The sequence below is a fragment of the Anomaloglossus baeobatrachus genome, chromosome 12, assembly GCF_048569485.1.
Source record: "Anomaloglossus baeobatrachus isolate aAnoBae1 chromosome 12, aAnoBae1.hap1, whole genome shotgun sequence".
Classification (NCBI taxonomy): Eukaryota; Metazoa; Chordata; class Amphibia; order Anura; family Aromobatidae; genus Anomaloglossus; species Anomaloglossus baeobatrachus.
In genome coordinates, this window is record NC_134364.1 from 100,797,612 (window position 1) to 100,818,319 (window position 20,708).

A 20,708-nucleotide genomic window follows, 5' to 3' on the forward strand; every position below is an offset into this window, starting at 1 on the left:
CACGTAACCCTTTATTCACCATTATGTCACAAGTCAGTCTGTTCGCTTCTGGAATGCTGGCTAACCCAGCTTTCCCAGTCTCAGCAGCCACGTGAAGCAGCAATACATCCCATTAATCCACTACTATATCACTTCTGGGCTGATTTCCCATTTGGCTATGATTAAATTTTACTTTTCCTAATTTCAGCATTGCTTTTTTTGTGCACCATTTCCAAATCTTCATTCAGCCCCCCCTTCTTCTGGGAAGCTTTGATAACCCAGCTTTCCCAGTGTCACCAGCCTATAGAAGCAGTGATGCATACATTTATGCAGTATTATGGCACTTTTGGGCCTATTTTCCATTTAGCTTTGCTTATTTAACTCGCCCTCCCTAGTTTTAGCATTGCCTGGTTTTGTTTTTGTGATGTCCATGTGACAAGGGATATTCTCCTCGGCAGAGCACACACATTGTCCATAGTGGTAGAATGAGCAGGTCCTCTCCAGCTGGGCAGTCCTGAATAGGCCCAAGCTTGAATGTGTACAAACAGCCTTGTATTGGGGGTACATTCATCAGGCGGCGGGGGGATCTCCTGCCGGGACACTTGATTTGCTGCCGTGTGCCCCTCGCTGTCATATTTGGACTGAGCACAAGAAGTTGTTTCAGTCTGGAGAGGCCTGAAAAACGTCGCCCGGCAGGAGAAAATGGCGGAGATTTTCTAATCGCCCACTCAAATAAATAGGTGATAAAAAGGGGGACAAAAGGCACATTGTGAAAGGGGGACAAAAGGAGCTGCACCCTCCCACTGTGCCCCCCTTATTATCAAGTGGCGGCCCTCCGGAATTATTAGATCAGACGCCATTTATAACATCAGAAGACACATTGCCTGAGGTAAGCAAAGATGCACCAGCTCAGCACACACCACAGGCTTAGATACAGCGACAAAGCAGACCGTACCACACAAGATGGGCGTATATACAATGATTCGGGCCGCTCTTAAAGCGCAATTGCATGTTATGAGGTGTATAGAAGGAAAAATGCTCCTCATAAGATTTTTATAGGATCTGGACTCGGAGGCCTTGCCATAAAGTTCAAGAGTGTAACACTAGGATTAGAGGATAAATACATATTAGATGATGAGACTGCTCCATGACACAGAAGGCGGGGTGCTTACATAGCTCTGATTATGTTGTAAACTAGAGGGCACCAAAACCTTTTTACCCGAAAGGCAACATTTACTGCTCAAAGATTGCCACAAGCTATATTCTATGCGAATAAACCTTCAGAGCTCACCGGTGGCTCTTAATACCCCAAGCGTCCCCCTCCCAAAAGGGAGCGACGGCCCAAGCGTCCCCCTCCCAAAAGGGAGCGACGGCCCAAGCGTCCCCCTCCCAAAAGGGAGCGACGGCCCAAGCGTCCCCCTCCCAAAAGGGAGCGACGGCCCAAGCGTCCCCCTCCCAAAAGGGAGCGACGGCCCAAGCGTCCCCCTCCCAAAAGGGAGCGACGGCCCAAGCGTCCCCCTCCCAAAAGGGAGCGACGGCCCAAGCGTCCCCCTCCCAAAAGGGAGCGACGGCCCAAGCGTCCCCCTCCCAAAAGGGAGCGACGGCCCAAGCGTCCCCCTCCCAAAAGGGAGCGACGGCCCAAGCGTCCCCCTCCCAAACGGGAGCGACGGCCCAAGCGTCCCCCTCCCAAACGGGAGCGACGGCCCAAGCGTCCCCCTCCCAAAAGGGAGCGACGGCCCAAGCGTCCTCTTCCTAAAGTAGGAATATCCCAAGTTCCTCCTTAAAAAGTAATAATGCTACAAGTTTCCCCTTTAAAGAGTAACAATGCCCATGTAGTTACCACTTAACAAGTAGTACCCCTATGGTTCTAAATTCCCACCTGAACAAGTAACACAACCTCCCAGGGAGGAGGTGTACACAGGGCGTCCATGAGGGATCAGGGGGTAATGAAGGCCTGAGGGCAATTTGGTGCCAAGATTCATTATCCTCGTACGCTCCATATATTCTAGCTGAGTAGTATACGCTTTCCAGGCGCTGACATTACTCACGTCACATCTACGGGGCTATAAATATTTGAGCAGGAGTCGCACCTCGTCTATAAGCAGGTAACGTGTCAGACTAGCGCTAATGGGTTTCCCATTATCACCGCACCATAATTATATAGGGGGGGGATGGGAGGGAAGAGCGCACGGCGATGCTCGCTTTCTTCCGACGGCGTACAAATTAGGGTGGAATTCGCTTTTTCCTGTTTTTATTTCCTAATTAAGACTCTTGAGATATAAATATAGAGAAAAATGCTAATTGTGCAGAAATGGCCTGAAGTCTGGCATGGGTATGGCGAGGAGGGGAGCGTACGGCACCGCGGTGACTCATGGTATTCTCAGCGTAGGCGATCGGGTGATTTGTAATATTTATACCAGCATGAATGGGAAAACCATCAGTAAATAAAGAGGACGAGTCTAGGAAGGGTGTTGCAAGACGCCATTTTTTTTAATTTTTTTTTTAAAGGGGAAAGCACGCTTAAAGCAAAATGCTGAATAGAGCTATACTATGCAGATGTATTATTCACATGGTCATTTATGATACCACAAGCCATCCTAAATCTGCGCATGAAAGGTCTGCACATCTGTACTAACAGAGCCATGAATGCATCAGAGGCTGACACCCCCCCCTCCCCCCCACACCGCTCCCTCCCTCCTTTGGTGAGACATAACATAGGGCGCGTATAAGGAACCAGGGTCCATGATTAACGCTGTCTTTTGTCTGTGGATCACTCCTCAAGAATGGAGGAACAAAACTACCTCCAGGGCAAATATCCCTTATTAATTATCCAGATGCTTGCGGGAAGATACGGTCTGTTTCACGGTTCCTTGTGAGGGCAAAGGCGAACCAAAAAAAAAATTGTATTTTGCCAGTCTTCAAACTATAAAATATGTCAAACATATTCAAAGGTGTGAGCAAAAAAAAAATAAATAAATATCAATAAACGTGGACTTCCCCTTTAAAGATCTTGCTCAGGGGCGTTACCTTAAACTACTGTGCCCACCCATGAATATGCCTTACCATTAAAGCACCCTTGTTTTCTAATAAGGATGAGACAAGAAGACCCTAACAGTAAGCATAACCTTCATAAATAAAAACTAAGGAACATAGTTACCTCCAGGATGGATATCTATTATACAGCTGCCTGCAGGTAGATACAGTCTACTGTATGGTCCGTGGAGAGGACAGGGGCAAAAATAAAAAAAATAGTCTTGAGCCAGTCTTCAACCTATTAACATGTCAAGTCTAATCTGTGATCTGAGCAAAAAAACAAACTGAAACTCCAATTAAAGTGTGTATTTCACCTTAAGCTGTTCCTCAGGGGCATTACTTTACACTTTTAGGCCCACCCCCGAACATTCCATACCATTAAAAGCATAGTTTTCTTCCAGGTTAACCGCCGTACTCTCTTCATAATTAAGGAGTCAAACTACCTTCATGGCAGATATTGTATATTAACCAGCCGCCCGTTTTATGGTCCCTGGTGGATAGATGAAAATAAAAGTCTTTTCTAAATTTTAAAAATACCGAAAGGTTAAATTTGTCAGGAAGAGTAGTTTAATGAAGCTTTTTCCCAAGAAAAAAGGTAAATTTTCTGTCCATTGCATTGACATCTACCCACCTCTGATCATTACAAGCAGTTTTTATCTGAGCTCTACACAGTTTAACCTGAAGAAAGAGCAAAAAAACCAAACAAATGCATATTGCCCTTTAAGAAATTACTCAGGGGCAGTACCCTAACCTCCTTTGCCCACCCCCAAGCACTCCATACCATTAAAGAATTGTTGTCTTCTAGTGACGCCAGACCCCCAAGACCCAGTGACGCCAGACCCCCAAGACCCAGTGACGCCAGACCCCCAAGACCCAGTGACGCCAGACCCCAAGACCCAGTGACGCCAGACCCCAAGACCCAGTGACGCCAGACCCCAAGACCCAGTGACGCCAGACCCCCAAGACCCAGTGACGCCAGACCCCCAAGACCCAGTGACGCCAGACCCCAAGACCCAATGACGCCAGACCCCAAGACCCAATGACGCCAGACCCCAAGACCCAATGACGCCAGACCCCAAGACCCAATGACGCCAGACCCCAAGACCCAATGACGCCAGACCCCAAGACCCAATGACGCCAGACCCCAAGACCCAATGACGCCAGACCCCAAGACCCAATGACGCCAGACCCCAAGAACAAGTGTCAAATTAATACTGACTATAATATTTATTCTTTCAAGAGTTACGCCCATTTTGATAAATGAGTGTTGGATAATTCTCAAGTACAACCAATTTTGCAATTTACTGCTTGTCAAAATTTCGAGCCAATCTTGAGATATTAACATTTTTGTTAACACTTCGTTGCCTTGCAGACCGCCCACAGTTATTAGAAAGCAGATCACTCTCAGTGCTTATCTTCTCTTTTCTATTGAGCTTGTAAGCGCTGTTTTGAAGCCAGCCACTATAACTGAAGCCGGCCATTACCTTCTAATCCTGGCCAGCTTCAGAGCAGTGCTTACAAGTAAGGCTACTTTCACACATCAGGTTTTTGCCATCAGGTACAATCCGGAAAAAAACGGGTAAATCGGATCCGGTACCGCATCCTTTTTATCCCCATAGACTTGCATTGTAACCGGATTGTACCTGATGGCTTTGCGTTGCATCCGTTTTTTTCCGGATGCGGCAAAATTTATCAAAGCGGCGGCCGGAGGCAACGTATCTTGCAACGTTTTTTTGTCCGGCAAAAAACCGCATCGCGCCGGATCCGGCGCGATACGGCGTGTTTTACAATGAAAGCCTATGGACGCCAGATCCGGCGCAACGCGGTAAAAAATGGATGCGGCTACCGGATCCGTTTTTGTAAACTGCGCATGCACCAAATTAATTAAAAAAGCTGATCCTTCAAAAAAAAGGACAAACCGGATGCAAAAACGGATGCAAACCGTATCCACCGGATCCGGTTTTGTACGCATCCGGCATAACGGATCCGTTAAAAACCGGAGCCGGTGGATACGGTTTGCATCCGTTTTTGCCGGATCCTTTGCATCAGGAAAAAAAAGGATTGTGCCTGAATGCAGAAAACTGATGTGTGAAAGTAGCCTTAGAGAGCATCGGTGGTCGGTCTCCTAGGCAACGAGCTGTAAACAAAATAAAAAAGTGCTAATATCTCAAGAACTGAAAGTTTTAAAATTGCAAAAATGCTTGCTTTCACAAGTACTATCCAACAATACCCATTTATGAAAACGGGATTAACCCTTTAAGGTGTCATAGTAAAGATAAAATCTTGCTTAGGGGCCCAACAAAAAAGTAAAAAATCTTGGCCATAACAATTCAGAGCTTTAACCTAAAGTTACTTGGCCTCCAATATTCTTAGCAGAGGGACAGGCTGGAGTTGGTAAAAGACGAGACCTTGACAGTCCCATGGGTCACCCCAAACTCAGCTGGGTAACCAGCACTAGAGGTTTATCTATCCTGACACACTCCAGTGGCCTTTGTTAGCATAAGGCTATGTGCGCACAGTGCGTTTTTCGCGGCGTTTTTGCGCGTTTTTCGGGTGTGTTTTTGGCCTCAAAACTGCAGGACTTTGCTTCCCCAGCAAAGTCTATGAGTCTTCATTTTTGCTGTCCGCACACAACTGTTTTTTTAAGCTGCATTTTTGAGCTTGAAAAAAAAAAAAAAATGGACACGTCAGTTCTTTCCTGCGTTTTTCTGCGTTTTCCGCCCATGCAATGCATTGGAAAAACGCAGCAAAACGCAGAGATCAAAAACGCAGCAAAACGCAGTCAAAAACGCACCAAATCACGGTAAAAACGCATGCTTTTTTATGCGTTTTTTTCGACGCAGGTGCGTTTTTAGCGGCCAAAAATGCAGCGTCAAAAAAACGCAGCGTGCGCACATAGCCTAATAATGGACCTTGTTCATGGTCATCATTCTTAAAGAGACCAAAGACAGTACAACTATGTATAGCCAGTTATACATATTCAGTTACACAGTATATTCTCTGCTGATACTGGAAAAGCTGGGTGATTATGGAACCTTCTGTGATCGAAGCTATGAACACCCAGCTTTCCCATTTTTAGGGGGCTATAATAAACCCTGCTGACCCTTCTTAAAAAGACAAAAGTCAGTACAATTCTATATAGCAAGTTACACATATTCAGTTCAACCATATATTATTTCCTGCTGATACTGGAAAAGCTGGGTGATTACGGAAACCTCCTGTGATCGAAGCTATGAACACCCAGCTTTCCGATTTTTGGGGGGGATTATAATGGACCCTGATAACCCTTCTTAAAAAGACAAAATGCAGTACAATTCTGTATAGAGACTTATACACATGCAGTTCAGCCATATATTATTTCCTGCTGATACTGGAAAAGCTGGGTGATTACGGAAACCTCCTGTGATGTAGGCTGGAAATACCCAGCTTTCCCATTTTTTCAGACTACACTGGAACCTGTTGATGTGGATCCCTATTAGAAGGATACAAAGAAAAATAACCCTGCAAAGTAAGTTCTACATATTCAGCTCAGCCATATTTTATTTCTATCCGATCCTGGAAAAGCTGGGTGATTATTTAAACCTTGTGTGATGAAACTTGTAATTACACAGCTTTTCCCTTTTTATGAGACTTAAAAGACAGTGTTTATCAAACTTAAAAAAACAAAAAGGCAATACAAGTCTATATAGCTAGTTATACTTATTTCTTGCAGATAGTGGAAAAGCTGGGTGATTGTGTAAGCCTATTATTAAACCTGTCATTACCCAGCTTTTCCTTTTTGGACTATAAAGGGCCCTATTGATCCTTCTTCTAAGAGGCAGTACAATTCTGTATAGCTAATTATACTTACTCAGTTCAGCTGTATATTATTTCTTGCCAATACTGGTAATATGCCAATACGGTAAAATCCTGTGGAGGTACCCAGCTTTCCCAGTATCCGGTTGTAATAACCCAGCTTTCCCACAATTTTAAAGATGAATATTTTGACATCTGCTTGCTCAAAGAAAAAAAAACAACGAAAAAAACCCCAACACATTCTAGTCTAGATTCCCTTCCCATGTCACAAGTTATGCCATAAGCTAAAATACCTGTAAAAGGATGTTTATAGTCCAAAACAAAAGACTCCGCCATAATGACAGGATATTCAGTATCAATTCCATCCTCGCCTACAGAAAAGCAGAAACTGGATCCTCTAACCCAAACAGCTTACAATCTACGCTCACTCTCAGGTTACACACTGCTTCCCTATTGACTTTCCGTCACCAATACCCATAAGCACCTTCTGCACCTGTATGGAGGGCTATGTGGGGCCCATTATTCTGTATGGAGGGCTATGTGGCGTCCATTATTCTGTATGGAGGGCTATGTGGGGCCCATTATTCTGTATGGAGGGCTATGTGGGGCCCATTATTCTGTATGGAGGGCTATGTGGGGCCCATTATTCTGTATGGAGGGCTATGTGGAGCCCATTATTCTGTATGGAGGACTATGTGGGGCCCATTATTCTGTATGGAGGGCTATGTGGGGCCCATTATTCTGTATGGAGGGCTATGTGGGGCCCATTATTCTGTATGGAGGACTGTGTGGGGCCCATTATTCTGTATGGAGGACTGTGTGGGGCCCATTATTCTGTATGGAGGACTGTGTGGGGCCCATTATTCTGTATGGAGGGCTATGTGGGGTCCATTATTCTGTATGGAGGGCTATGTGGGGTCCATTATTCTGTATGGAGGACTATGTGGCGTCCATTATTCTGTATGGAGGACTATGTGGGGCCCATTATTCTGTATGGAGGGCTATATGGGGCCCATTATTCTGTATGGAGGACTATGTGGGGCTCATTATTCTGTATGGAGGACTGTGTGGGGCCCATTATTCTGTATGGAGGACTGTGTGGGGCCCATTATTCTGTATGGAGGACTGTGTGGGGCCCATTATTCTGTATGGAGGACTATGTGGGGCCCATTATTCTGTATGGAGGACTATGTGGGGTCCATTATTCTGTATGGAGGGCTATGCGGGGCCCATTATTCTGTATGGAGGGCTATGTGGGGCCCATTATTCTGTATGGAGGGCTATGTGGGGCCCATTATTCTGTATGGAGGGCTATGTGAGGCCCATTATTCTGTATGGAGGACTATGTGGGAGCAATTATTCTGTATGGAGGGCTATGTGGGGCACATTATTCTGTATGGAGGGCTATGTGGGGTCCATTATTCTGTATGGAGGGCTATGTGGGGCACATTATTCTGTATGGAGGGCTATGTGGGGCCCATTATTCTGTATGGAGGACTATGTGGCGTCCATTATTCTGTATGGAGGGCTATGTGGGGCCATTATTCTGTATGGAGGGCTATGTGGGGCCCATTATTCTGTATGGAGGGCTATGTGGGGCCCATTATTCTGTATGGAGGGCTATGTGGGGCCCATTATTCTGTATGGAGGGCTATGTGGGCCCATTATTCTGTATGGAGGGCTATGTGGGGTCCATTATTCTGTATGGAGGGCTATGCGGGGCCATTATTCTGTATGGAGGGCTATGTGGGCCCATTATTCTGTATGGAGGGCTATGTGGGGTCCATTATTCTGTATGGAGGGCTATGTGGGGCACATTATTCTGTATGGAGGGCTATGTGGGGCCCATTATTCTGTATGGAGGACTATGTGGGGCCCATTATTCTGTATGGAGGACTATGTGGGGCTCATTATTCTGTATGGAGGACTGTGTGGGGCCCATTATTCTGTATGGAGGACTGTGTGGGGCCCATTATTCTGTATGGAGGACTGTGTGGGGCCCATTATTCTGTATGGAGGACTGTGTGGGGCCCATTATTCTGTATGGAGGACTGTGTGGGGCCCATTATTCTGTATGGAGGACTGTGTGGGGCCCATTATTCTGTATGGAGGACTGTGTGGGGCCCATTATTCTGTATGGAGGACTATGTGGGGCCCATTATTCTGTATGGAGGACTATGTGGGGTCCATTATTCTGTATGGAGGACTATGTGGGGTCCATTATTCTGTATGGAGGGCTATGTGGGGTCCATTATTCTGTATGGAGGGCTATGTGGGGCCCATTATTCTGTATGGAGGGCTATGTGGGGCCCATTATTCTGTATGGAGGGCTATGTGGGGCCCATTATTCTGTATGGAGGGCTATGTGGGGCCCATTATTCTGTATGGAGGGATATGTGGGGTCATTATTCTGTATGGAGGGCTATGTGGGGCCCATTATTCTGTATGGAGGGCTATGTGGTGCCCATTATTCTGTATGGAGTGCTATGTGGGGCCCATTATTCTGTATGGAGGGCTATGTGGGGTCCATTATTCTGTATGGAGGGCTATGCGGGGCCATTATTCTGTATGGAGGGCTATGTGGGGCCCATTATTCTGTATGGAGGGCTATGTGGCGTCCATTATTCTGTATGGAGGGCTATGTGGGGCCCATTATTCTGTATGGAGGGCTATGTGGGGCCCATTATTCTGTATGGAGGGCTATGTGGGGCCCATTATTCTGTATGGAGGGCTATGTGGAGCCCATTATTCTGTATGGAGGACTATGTGGGGCCCATTATTCTGTATGGAGGGCTATGTGGGGCCCATTATTCTGTATGGAGGGCTATGTGGGGCCCATTATTCTGTATGGAGGACTGTGTGGGGCCCATTATTCTGTATGGAGGACTGTGTGGGGCCCATTATTCTGTATGGAGGACTGTGTGGGGCCCATTATTCTGTATGGAGGGCTATGTGGGGTCCATTATTCTGTATGGAGGGCTATGTGGGGTCCATTATTCTGTATGGAGGACTATGTGGCGTCCATTATTCTGTATGGAGGACTATGTGGGGCCCATTATTCTGTATGGAGGGCTATATGGGGCCCATTATTCTGTATGGAGGACTATGTGGGGCTCATTATTCTGTATGGAGGACTGTGTGGGGCCCATTATTCTGTATGGAGGACTGTGTGGGGCCCATTATTCTGTATGGAGGACTGTGTGGGGCCCATTATTCTGTATGGAGGACTATGTGGGGCCCATTATTCTGTATGGAGGACTATGTGGGGTCCATTATTCTGTATGGAGGGCTATGCGGGGCCCATTATTCTGTATGGAGGGCTATGTGGGGCCCATTATTCTGTATGGAGGGCTATGTGGGGCCCATTATTCTGTATGGAGGGCTATGTGAGGCCCATTATTCTGTATGGAGGACTATGTGGGAGCAATTATTCTGTATGGAGGGCTATGTGGGGCACATTATTCTGTATGGAGGGCTATGTGGGGTCCATTATTCTGTATGGAGGGCTATGTGGGGCACATTATTCTGTATGGAGGGCTATGTGGGGCCCATTATTCTGTATGGAGGACTATGTGGCGTCCATTATTCTGTATGGAGGGCTATGTGGGGCCATTATTCTGTATGGAGGGCTATGTGGGGCCCATTATTCTGTATGGAGGGCTATGTGGGGCCCATTATTCTGTATGGAGGGCTATGTGGGGCCCATTATTCTGTATGGAGGGCTATGTGGGCCCATTATTCTGTATGGAGGGCTATGTGGGGTCCATTATTCTGTATGGAGGGCTATGCGGGGCCATTATTCTGTATGGAGGGCTATGTGGGCCCATTATTCTGTATGGAGGGCTATGTGGGGTCCATTATTCTGTATGGAGGGCTATGTGGGGCACATTATTCTGTATGGAGGGCTATGTGGGGCCCATTATTCTGTATGGAGGACTATGTGGGGCCCATTATTCTGTATGGAGGACTATGTGGGGCTCATTATTCTGTATGGAGGACTGTGTGGGGCCCATTATTCTGTATGGAGGACTGTGTGGGGCCCATTATTCTGTATGGAGGACTGTGTGGGGCCCATTATTCTGTATGGAGGACTGTGTGGGGCCCATTATTCTGTATGGAGGACTGTGTGGGGCCCATTATTCTGTATGGAGGACTGTGTGGGGCCCATTATTCTGTATGGAGGACTGTGTGGGGCCCATTATTCTGTATGGAGGACTATGTGGGGCCCATTATTCTGTATGGAGGACTATGTGGGGTCCATTATTCTGTATGGAGGACTATGTGGGGTCCATTATTCTGTATGGAGGGCTATGTGGGGTCCATTATTCTGTATGGAGGGCTATGTGGGGCCCATTATTCTGTATGGAGGGCTATGTGGGGCCCATTATTCTGTATGGAGGGCTATGTGGGGCCCATTATTCTGTATGGAGGGCTATGTGGGGCCCATTATTCTGTATGGAGGGATATGTGGGGTCATTATTCTGTATGGAGGGCTATGTGGGGCCCATTATTCTGTATGGAGGGCTATGTGGTGCCCATTATTCTGTATGGAGGGCTATGCGGGGCCATTATTCTGTATGGAGGGCTATGTGGGGCCCATTATTCTGTATGGAGGACTACGTGGAGCCCATTATTCTGTATGGAGGACTATGTGGAGCCCATTATTCTGTATGGAGGACTATGTGGAGCCCATTATTCTGTATGGAGGACTATTAGGAGCTCATTATTCTTTATGGATTCTTTATGGAGAGCTATGTGGAGCCCATTATTCTGTATGGAGGGCTATGTGGAGCCCATTATTCTGTATGGAGGGCTATGTGGAGCCCATTATTCTGTATGGAGGGCTATGTGGGGGCCATTATTCTGTATGGAGGGCTATGTGGAGCCCATTATTCTGTATGGAGGGCTATGTGGAGCCCATTATTCTGTATGGAGGGCTATGTGGAGCCCATTATTCTGTATGGAGGGCTATGTGGAGCCCATTATTCTGTATGGAGGGCTATGTGGAGCCCATTATTCTGTATGGAGGGCTATGTGGAGCCCATTATTCTGTATGGAGGGCTATGTGGAGCCCATTATTCTGTATGGAGGGCTATGTGGAGCCCATTATTCTGTATGGAGGGCTATGTGGAGCCCATTATTCTGTATGGAGGGCTATGTGGGGGCCATTATTCTGTATGGAGGGCTATGTGGGGCACATTATTCTGTATGGAGGGCTATGTGGAGCCCATTATTCTGTATGGAGGACTATGTGGGGCACATTATTCTGTATGCAGGGCTATGTGGAGCCCATTATTCTGTATGGAGGGCTACGTGTATTTGAGTTTGACATCTCTGCCCTAGAGGGTGACCGCCATGGGGAACATCCAGGCAGCAGAGGATGTCATGACTCTCAGAGTCATTTGCTGCAAGTCAATTTGAATTTTAACACTTTAGTTCCACATTCCATCACCGAGATGTCAAGTGAATGGGAGGGGCACAGTGATTGGGTGCACAGTGCCAAGCATTCCTTGGCCCGGGCTATACAGCTATTTCAGTTGCATCATCCCAAGGCATGAGTGTTTAGTGTTGATATATCCTAACCTTCTCACCCCCACCCCTCTTCCCCAACCATCACTACCAGTTGAAACTAAATGTTGCTCCTCATGTAGTGTTGTGGTCATCAAGCTCCGTTGTGGCATGACAGGGTCAACTACAACTTATCTGAAAATTCTCAAAATATCTTTCAGGAGGCTTACCACATGGCTACTGGTCCATTAAAAACATGTCCAAATATAAAACAAAATCACGCATGTTTCTACAAGTCCTCATCCATGGGCAACAAAACCAATTCCAATCGACTGTCACCAATGATCTGCCAGAAAGATTGGACCCACAATACATGGGTCTAGCAAAGAATACCTTCAAGGTTTTTTTTTGGGGGGGGGGGGGGGGGAAGGGTATTGTGGATTCCAGTCATGAGAACATAGTCAACAACTGGGTCTTTCTGGAATACATCCAAAGCGACCAAAGGATGTAGCACCTTTCCCCATCAGTGGTCAATGTCCTAGACAGGTCTAGATGTACAAATGCTAAGAAGACTCTATTGTTGTCTGACCTTAACCACAAACAAGAGGAACCTCGTCACTGTGTGACGCCCTGGACTAGCCAGGTAGTCACAGACATAACACACACACCCACTTCCCTAGACAGTGACAACAGTCGGACAAAAACCCTTGCCTCCCTCCAGGGTCTGATGTCCACACCAGGTGGGGCAGAGCCAGGCGGTTGGCCCCACCCACCGAGGAGTTCACAGGCCTGGAGGCGGGAAAACAGAGATTCGTGTAGACAGTGAAAGTGAGAGGACACGAAACTGTCGGTGTCTGGGTAGGGGCCCAGACACAAACAGCAAGGTTGGCAGACGGTGGTGACCGTCTGCAGGAGTTAGTGAATCTCTGCAGAGCCATAGGACCGGGGTCGGGCGTTGGCCCGCCGGTACCGAACCAGGGAGCGGAGGGAAGCTAAGCACACAGGCAGGTCCATCAGACCCCGACCAGGCTTGGAGCCGCCGACAATAGTCAAATCCGAGTGTGCCAGGAACCCCATGGGTTTCCCAACAACCAAGACCCGACAGAAGGCAACAGTCCACACCATGAGGATATACAGCCACCGCCATAGGCTGGAGATCCAAGGGCCAGCGCCTGCGGGCAAAACGGGCTCCTACGGTACCTATACACCGGGGAGTGGACTACCGGTGGGCAACCACAGGAGTCAGAACATTCTAACAGGTGCAGGGAAAGACAGCCACCATCAGCCGTCCGGGAAGAGCACAACAACAACAACACTGCAGCCGGCTGCGGGACCCGTCCATCCAGCCGTTTGGTTTGCCAGAGACTCTGTCATTGACTGTCTACACTGCAGCCGGCTGCGGGACCCGTCCATCCAGCCGTTTGGTTTGCCAGAGACTCTGTCATTGACTGTCTGAGTGAGTACACCAGTGCCATCCGGCACCGCGCCGCGCTGTCCTTGCAACCCTGCACCCCCAACCATCCAGCCTCCCCGTATCACCACCGGGCCCTGGGAGCACCAATCCCTACCCACGGAGGGGACAACATCCTAGCTGTTCCCTACCATCCTTCCCGGGATCCCCATCACCAGCAGCGGTGGTGCTAATAATCACCACGACCCGTGGGTGGCGTCACGAACTATCTCCCTAAACAAACCACCCCCTTTTCACTCGTGGACGAGGAGCGCTGCTCAAGTCCCCGGGTCCGGCCCACCGCTCAAGCCACCGAGCAGCAGCAGAAGGCCTGGACCCGAGCGTGGCGAGCGCATCCCCTCCGCCCGCGACAACTGGAGATCAGATGTTTGTAGGTCATCAGTTTTGCATAAACCGATAACTAAATGGAAAACAGCAACCATGAAAAAGATTTATGAAGGTTTTGTGGAACATTGCTTGTGTTGGTGGTTATGCACGAGGTGCCACCATCCTTGGTCAAGCAATGACTTTTTCTGAGACAATGGTGCTATGTACATTGAAGGCACTCATTGTGTTCTAATTACTTTGTTCTCCACCTCTGGAGAATCCTAGAACTTTCCTTTACTGACCATTTGACCGTAGGAAATTTAAAGGGGTTGTCTACTACTTGGACAAACCCTTAAATGCTTTAACTACCGCGTGCACCATCCCATTCCAGATCTCATGTTGCTCAGACAACATAATTAGTGGCCCTACTTGACAGCAGAGCTCACACCTCCATCGGACGTCTCAGTTTTGTCTGAGAGTGTGAGTAAAGCAGCCCATTAGTGGCCATTGATTGTCATGCGAGTGCTGAGAGACCCGGCGCCGATGCAGAAGTTTTTTTTACTAAGTGGATTACAGCATTTAAAAAAGGAGTAATCATAGTAGTTAAACACTATACACCTTGGACAAAGTTCTGCCCCCCCCCCCCACTCCCCACCCGCGTAGCCCTCCACACAGGCTAGCGGGCCCCCGCGTAGCCCTCCACGCAGGCTAGCGGGCCCCCGCGTAGCCCTCCACGCAGGCTAGCGGGCCCCCGCGTAGCCCTCCACGCAGGCTAGCGGGCCCCCGCGTAGCCCTCCACGCAGGCTAGCGGGCCCCCGCGTAGCCCTCCACGCAGGCTAGCGGGCCCCCGCGTAGCCCTCCACGCAGGCTAGCGGGCCCCCGCGTAGCCCTCCACGCAGGCTAGCGGGCCCCCGCGTAGCCCTCCACGCAGGCTAGCGGGCCCCCGCGTAGCCCTCCACGCAGGCTAGCGGGCCCCCGCGTAGCCCTCCACGCAGGCTAGCGGGCCCCCGCGTAGCCCTCCACGCAGGCTAGCGGGCCCCCGCGTAGCCCTCCACGCAGGCTAGCGGGCCCCCGCGTAGCCCTCCACGCAGGCTAGCGGGCCCCCGCGTAGCCCTCCACGCAGGCTAGCGGGCCCCCGCGTAGCCCTCCACGCAGAATAATGTCTGTTAATTGGATATTTTTTCAGACTCTACTAAACACAAACACTGGAGCCGGCTGATTCCCTATGAGGGAGCCGCTCCCAGTGTCCTCAACAGAAGAAAAATAATAAAGCTAATAAATTCAAACTGGCTGATCCAGGTGACAACACATAACCAGTTGGTGAAGAGTCGGGAGGCCCCCATATACATTAGAAAATTGGTGGGTTCAACCAACTTATCTCTTGTATTTGGGGGCCTTAACTATACAGATGATTTCCAACAACACTATTGCTATTCAGAAGTTGGGCCTATGTGGGATCTATAATAAAGTTCCAGTATGAGACATTGCTCTATACTTGTCTCGTAGCCAGCACATTTGAGAGCTTGGGGCCTACATAACCAATAAGAATGATGGTAAGAAGCTTAACTACCACCCAAGGTCACAAACTCAGGAGACAAGTGACAATTCATGGCTACCAGAGATTCCAAGTTCAATCACAGGTTCTTCATGGACAGCAGGTGGCTGCCAACCGGTATAGGGATCAGGACCACCAGCAGGCCAAAGAGGAACCCACAATCACAAAGGTTGTCAGCTCACACTGGCCAATAACCTAAGGCCCAACCTAGAACCACCCTAACCAACAGTTTCACAGTCAATATGGTACCCACAATTACGATAGTGAGCGCAAGCTTGATAGTGATGTAGCCATTTTTGGCCAGGTGGTTAACAGTCCACTATGAAAGTTTTTGAACCTGGAGATTGATCAGGTCCACAAATATGGTCAGGATCAGAGATCAGAAAACCTTCATAACCAGCTGTTAACATGGGGCCCCCTAAATCCAGTAGACAATTGGCAAACATTGGAGTCCTGTTAGTTAATGGGCACCAAGGAGGCAGTCATGGAAGGCCCCATGATCCCAAAGACAATCATGGATGGTTCCCCAATATTCAAGACGCAAATGTCAATGACGATCTTGCTGCCATGACTTTTGTCCTTCCACCCGAAATTCCAAACTGCATGAAGACCATAAGAAGCCGAGCATATGGTGATGTGGTGCCCCCCCATCTTATCAGCAGGTAATCCATTGCCTCGTCTGATCCATATCTCCACCTTATTAGTCTGTGTACTGGAATGTTAATTATTAACATGCTCTCCGAAATCCCAGTAAATGGTGACTTCCCAATCCGTAGACACAAAGTGACATTAACCAAACCATGGGGAGGGGGATCATTCGCCCCCTTGGCAAACAAACCTAATAAACAGGGCAGCTCCCTCTCCAGGTCCACCCAGGCTAGGTTCATTCCCACCGGCTAGGACATTAGGAAAGTCCATGGATTCGTGGGGCCTTCCGGAGACATATGAAATCGAGCCCCTTCGTGGTGAAACCTTCAGGATTATCCACCCCTTATCTCCAGATTACATTAGAGTGCATCAGATCCCAAATCTGCAAAGTCACGGATTGCAAAGCCGGTTCCTAAATATGACAGACCAGATCTAATGGCAGCAGACCCCCCACCCCACCCCAGCAGGAAGACAGAGAATGGCCCCATCAGATCAGTTACAATGTATCAGCTCAGTGTTACAATGTATCAGCCTGATGTTACAATGTATCCAGAACCAACTCTGTTCTCCAGCCTGGTAGACCGCCCCAACAAGTGCAAAATATACATATATCATTGCAGATTTTAGGCAGCTTACCCCCCAAGCGTCTTGGAAAAGCCTCAGACATGTGCAATCCTTCAGCTTCCAGAATCACTTCTTGGGAAAGGAGAGGGGGGGAAGGGAGGGAAGCAGGACTGTGGCTGTTTTTTCAAAAAAAAGGAGGAGGAGGAGGGGAGGTAGAGTCTTCTTTTATATGAGGAAGCTTTTGTTGTCCGGGGTTGTGTTCGAAAATCCACATTTAGGGTGCAAAAACAAAGGCGGAAAGGGGGGTAGATCCCAATCCTGGCCAGTAGATCCCGACGGATAGGAACAGAATTCCAGGTGGCTGGATAAAGTGATTCCCCAGGATGTATGGATGTGTGCAGAGTTGTGTGTGTCTCTCCAGAATGCAGATCCTACACCTCTGTGGTGGCTCCAAGGACAACCCTTTCCCTGCCTCCTCCTCTCTTCAGCTCTTGCCCACTCCTCCTCCTCCTCCGCTCCTGCCCTTTCTCACCATTGTCTGGGATCACACTCACATATCCCCTTTCTCTTTCTAATGTGTTGCTTTTTCAAGGGGATTCGGACCTCAGGGCTTCCCCCTTGATCTTATTTTGGGACATTATCCTCTTGTTTTGGAAGCTTTTTGTTTTGCAACGCCCTCACGCGAGAAGACAAACAGATCCCTTTGTTGAAGGCCCATTCCCCCTGGCACTGCCAACTAGTGCAGTACAACTGCCCCGCCACTAGGGGGAGCCGTGGAAACGTTGGGTTTCATATTATTTATATATAATAAGCCCTAGCGCATTTTTCATGGCAAAAAATAATATACGACAGTATCTTTTTTTTCGCGGACACAGTATTATTATTTTTTACCTATTTTCATTTGCACCTTTAATAAAGTCTCTTTTCTATGTGCTCTCCTGTTGATTTTTTACTTTAATTGTGGGAGAGTTTGAGGTTTCAGTCAATGCAAATTTTTTTTTTTTTTATTTTTATGGATAAAAATTTTTTTGGGGGCTTTGCACAAATTTTTTTGGGGTTTTAAGAATTTTGTGTACAAAAACAGTTAATGAATACAAAAAAACACAAAACAAGAAAAGGAAAAGGACTAATTAATTGGACCTTTGATCTATGAGTATTGGCCTCATTCACACACATTTCGATCGAGGGGTTTTTATACCCTTATTAAAAAATGTTACTTTTTTATTCGTTTTGTTGTTTTTTTTTTCTTTTTTTGCACAAAAAAAGTCTAAAAAAAAAAATACCACAACAACAAAAATAAAAGTTTTTGCCCTTTTATGATTTTTTTTGGGGGGCTGATTATTTTCAAAACGCGTGTTCTGGTTGTGGTGGTTTTTCACTCCTATATTTCTCGCTAAGGGAATGGTAAAACACGCAATTGGGGGACAGTGGAGGGAGGACTGAACGGGCATCATGCTATGTGGAGGCATCACTGAGTTTGGGGCAGGACTGTAAGAGCATCATACTGTTTGGGAGGGACACTAGTTGGGGTGACATAGTGTGAGGGGATACTATGGGGTTCTTATAGTGTGCATGGGGCATCACATTGTGGGAGATCACGGCTATGGCATAATGTATGTGTCTGTAAGGGGACAATAAGTAGGTATCAATGTGTGTGGGGGGCACTGTGGGATCTTCATAGTGTGTAAGGGTGCATAGGGAACACCATCCTGTGTGGGGGTCACGGCACTGTCATAATATTTGTGTAAGGGGGCAATAAGGAGGCAACAATGTGTGTGGGAGGGAACTGTGGGGACATTATAATATGTGGGGGCCACTGTGGAGTCTTTGTAGTGTGTAAGGGTGCATTGGGGACACCATCCTGTATGCAGATCTTGTCACTGGCATAATGTGTGTGTAAAGTGGCAATAAGGAGGCAAAATGTGTGTGGGGGCATTGTGAGGGTCATTATAGTGTGTGGGGAGCACTGTGGGGTCTCCTAGTGTGTTGGGGCACTGTGGGGTCTCCTAGTGTTTGGGGAGCACTGTGAAGGTCTCCTAGCGTGTAGGGGCACTGTGGGGTCTCCTAGTGTGTGGGGGCACTGTGGGGTCTCCTAGTGTGTGGGGGCACTGTGAGGGTCTCCTAGTGTGTGGGGGCACTGTGAGGGTCTCCTAGTGTGTGGGGGCACTGTGGGGTCTCCTAGTGTGTGGGGGCACTGTGAGAGTCTCCTAGCATGTAGGGGCACTGTGGGGTCTCCTAGTGTGTGGGGGCACTGTGGGGTCTCCTAGTGTGTGGTGGCACTGTGAGGGTTTCATAGTGTGTGGGGGCACTGTAAAGTCCTTATAGTGTGTAGGGGTGCATTGGGAACACCATCCTGTGTGGGGGCCAGGGCACTTTTATAATGTGTAAGTGGGGGAATAAGGAGGCAAAAATGTGTGTGGGGGGTACTGTGATCATCATAGGGGAACTGAGGGCACCATAATCTGTGTGGGGGCACAGTGGGGTCTCCTAGTTTGTGGGGGCACAGTGGGGTCTCCTAGTGTGTGGGGGTACTGTGGGGTTTCCTAGTGTGTGGGGGCACAGTGGGATCTCCTAGTGTGCGGGGGCACAGTGGGGTCTCCTAGTGTGTGGGGGCACTGTGAGGGTCTCATAGTGTGTGGTGGCACTGTGAGGATTTCATAGTGTGTGGGGGCACTGTGAGGGTCTCCTAGTGTGTGGGGGCACTGTAAAGTCCTTATAGTGTGTAGGGGTGCATTGGGGACACCATCCTGTGTGGGGGCCAGGGAACTTTCATAATGTGTAAGTGGGGGAATAAGGAGGCAAAAATGTGTGTGGGGGTACTGTGATCATCATAGGGGAACTGAGGGCACCATAATCTGTGTGGGGTCACTGTGGTGGTAATGTATGTCCCCATGCCATATGGGGTAGCTTTAAAAAACGGCCCAAACACCCCTGACACAATTCTGAGTAAATACAGGACATCTTTGTTGCTCATAGCAACCAATGACATCGCAGCTTTCATGTTGCCAGAGCAGAATATTATATGAAAGCTGTGCTGTGATTGGTTGCCATGGACAACAGACACTTTTTGTAGACAATCTATCCTATTATTTCAGCTTTCTAAGACACATGTAATAGCTAAAAGACTGAATAGAAAGAAAAATGTACATTTATTTATTTTTATTGAAAAGGCCATAAATCGGAACTATTATTTTTCCTGGTGACTGTCACTTGAAGTCCAGTGGGCGGAGCTTTACAGGCCAGAAGACCCTCCCAGAGCTAGGAAAAATTCAAATGAGCTTTGCTGCAAGGCATTATGGTCCTGCAGTGTACTGTGTGGGTGGATGTGATAATATCTGCCACTCTGCCAGAAATAAGGGGTGCACTTGTGGCCCAATAATGGAGGCGTGTGAGGCCGCGCTGCCCGCAGGGTGCTGTATGTATGAGGCCGCGCTGCCCGCAGGGTGCTGCATCTATGAGGTCGCGCTGCCCGCAGGGTGCTGTATCTATGAGGTCGCGCTGCCCGCAGGGTGCTGTATCTATGAGGCCGCGCTGCCCGCAGGGTGCTGTATCTATGAGGCCGCGCTGCCCGCAGGGTGCTGTATCTATGAGGTCGCGCTGCCCGCAGGGTGCTGTATCTATGAGGTCGCGCTGCCCGCAGGGTGCTGTATCTATGAGGCCGCACTGCCCGCAGGGTGCTGTATGTATGAGGCCGCGCTGCCCGCAGGGTGCTGTATCTATGAGGTCGCGCTGCCCGCAGGGTGCTGTATCTATGAGGTCGCGCTGCCCGCAGGGTGCTGTATCTATGAGGCCGCGCTGCCCGCAGGGTGCTGTATCTATGAGGCTGCGCTGCCCGCAGGGTGCTGTATC

The 20,708-nt window shown here is 48.5% G+C and overlaps 1 protein-coding gene across 1 annotated transcript in view; it reads right to left on the reverse strand.

Moving 5' to 3' along the window:
* VANGL2 (VANGL planar cell polarity protein 2) overlaps positions 1-17,288 on the reverse strand; it is a 107,194-nt gene extending 89,906 nt beyond the window's left edge. The window contains exon 1 of the mRNA XM_075331214.1: positions 16,932-17,288. The gene's annotated coding sequence lies outside the window, so the exon portion shown is untranslated. The remainder of the gene's footprint in view (positions 1-16,931) is intronic.
* Positions 17,289-20,708: the final 3,420 nt, after the last annotated feature.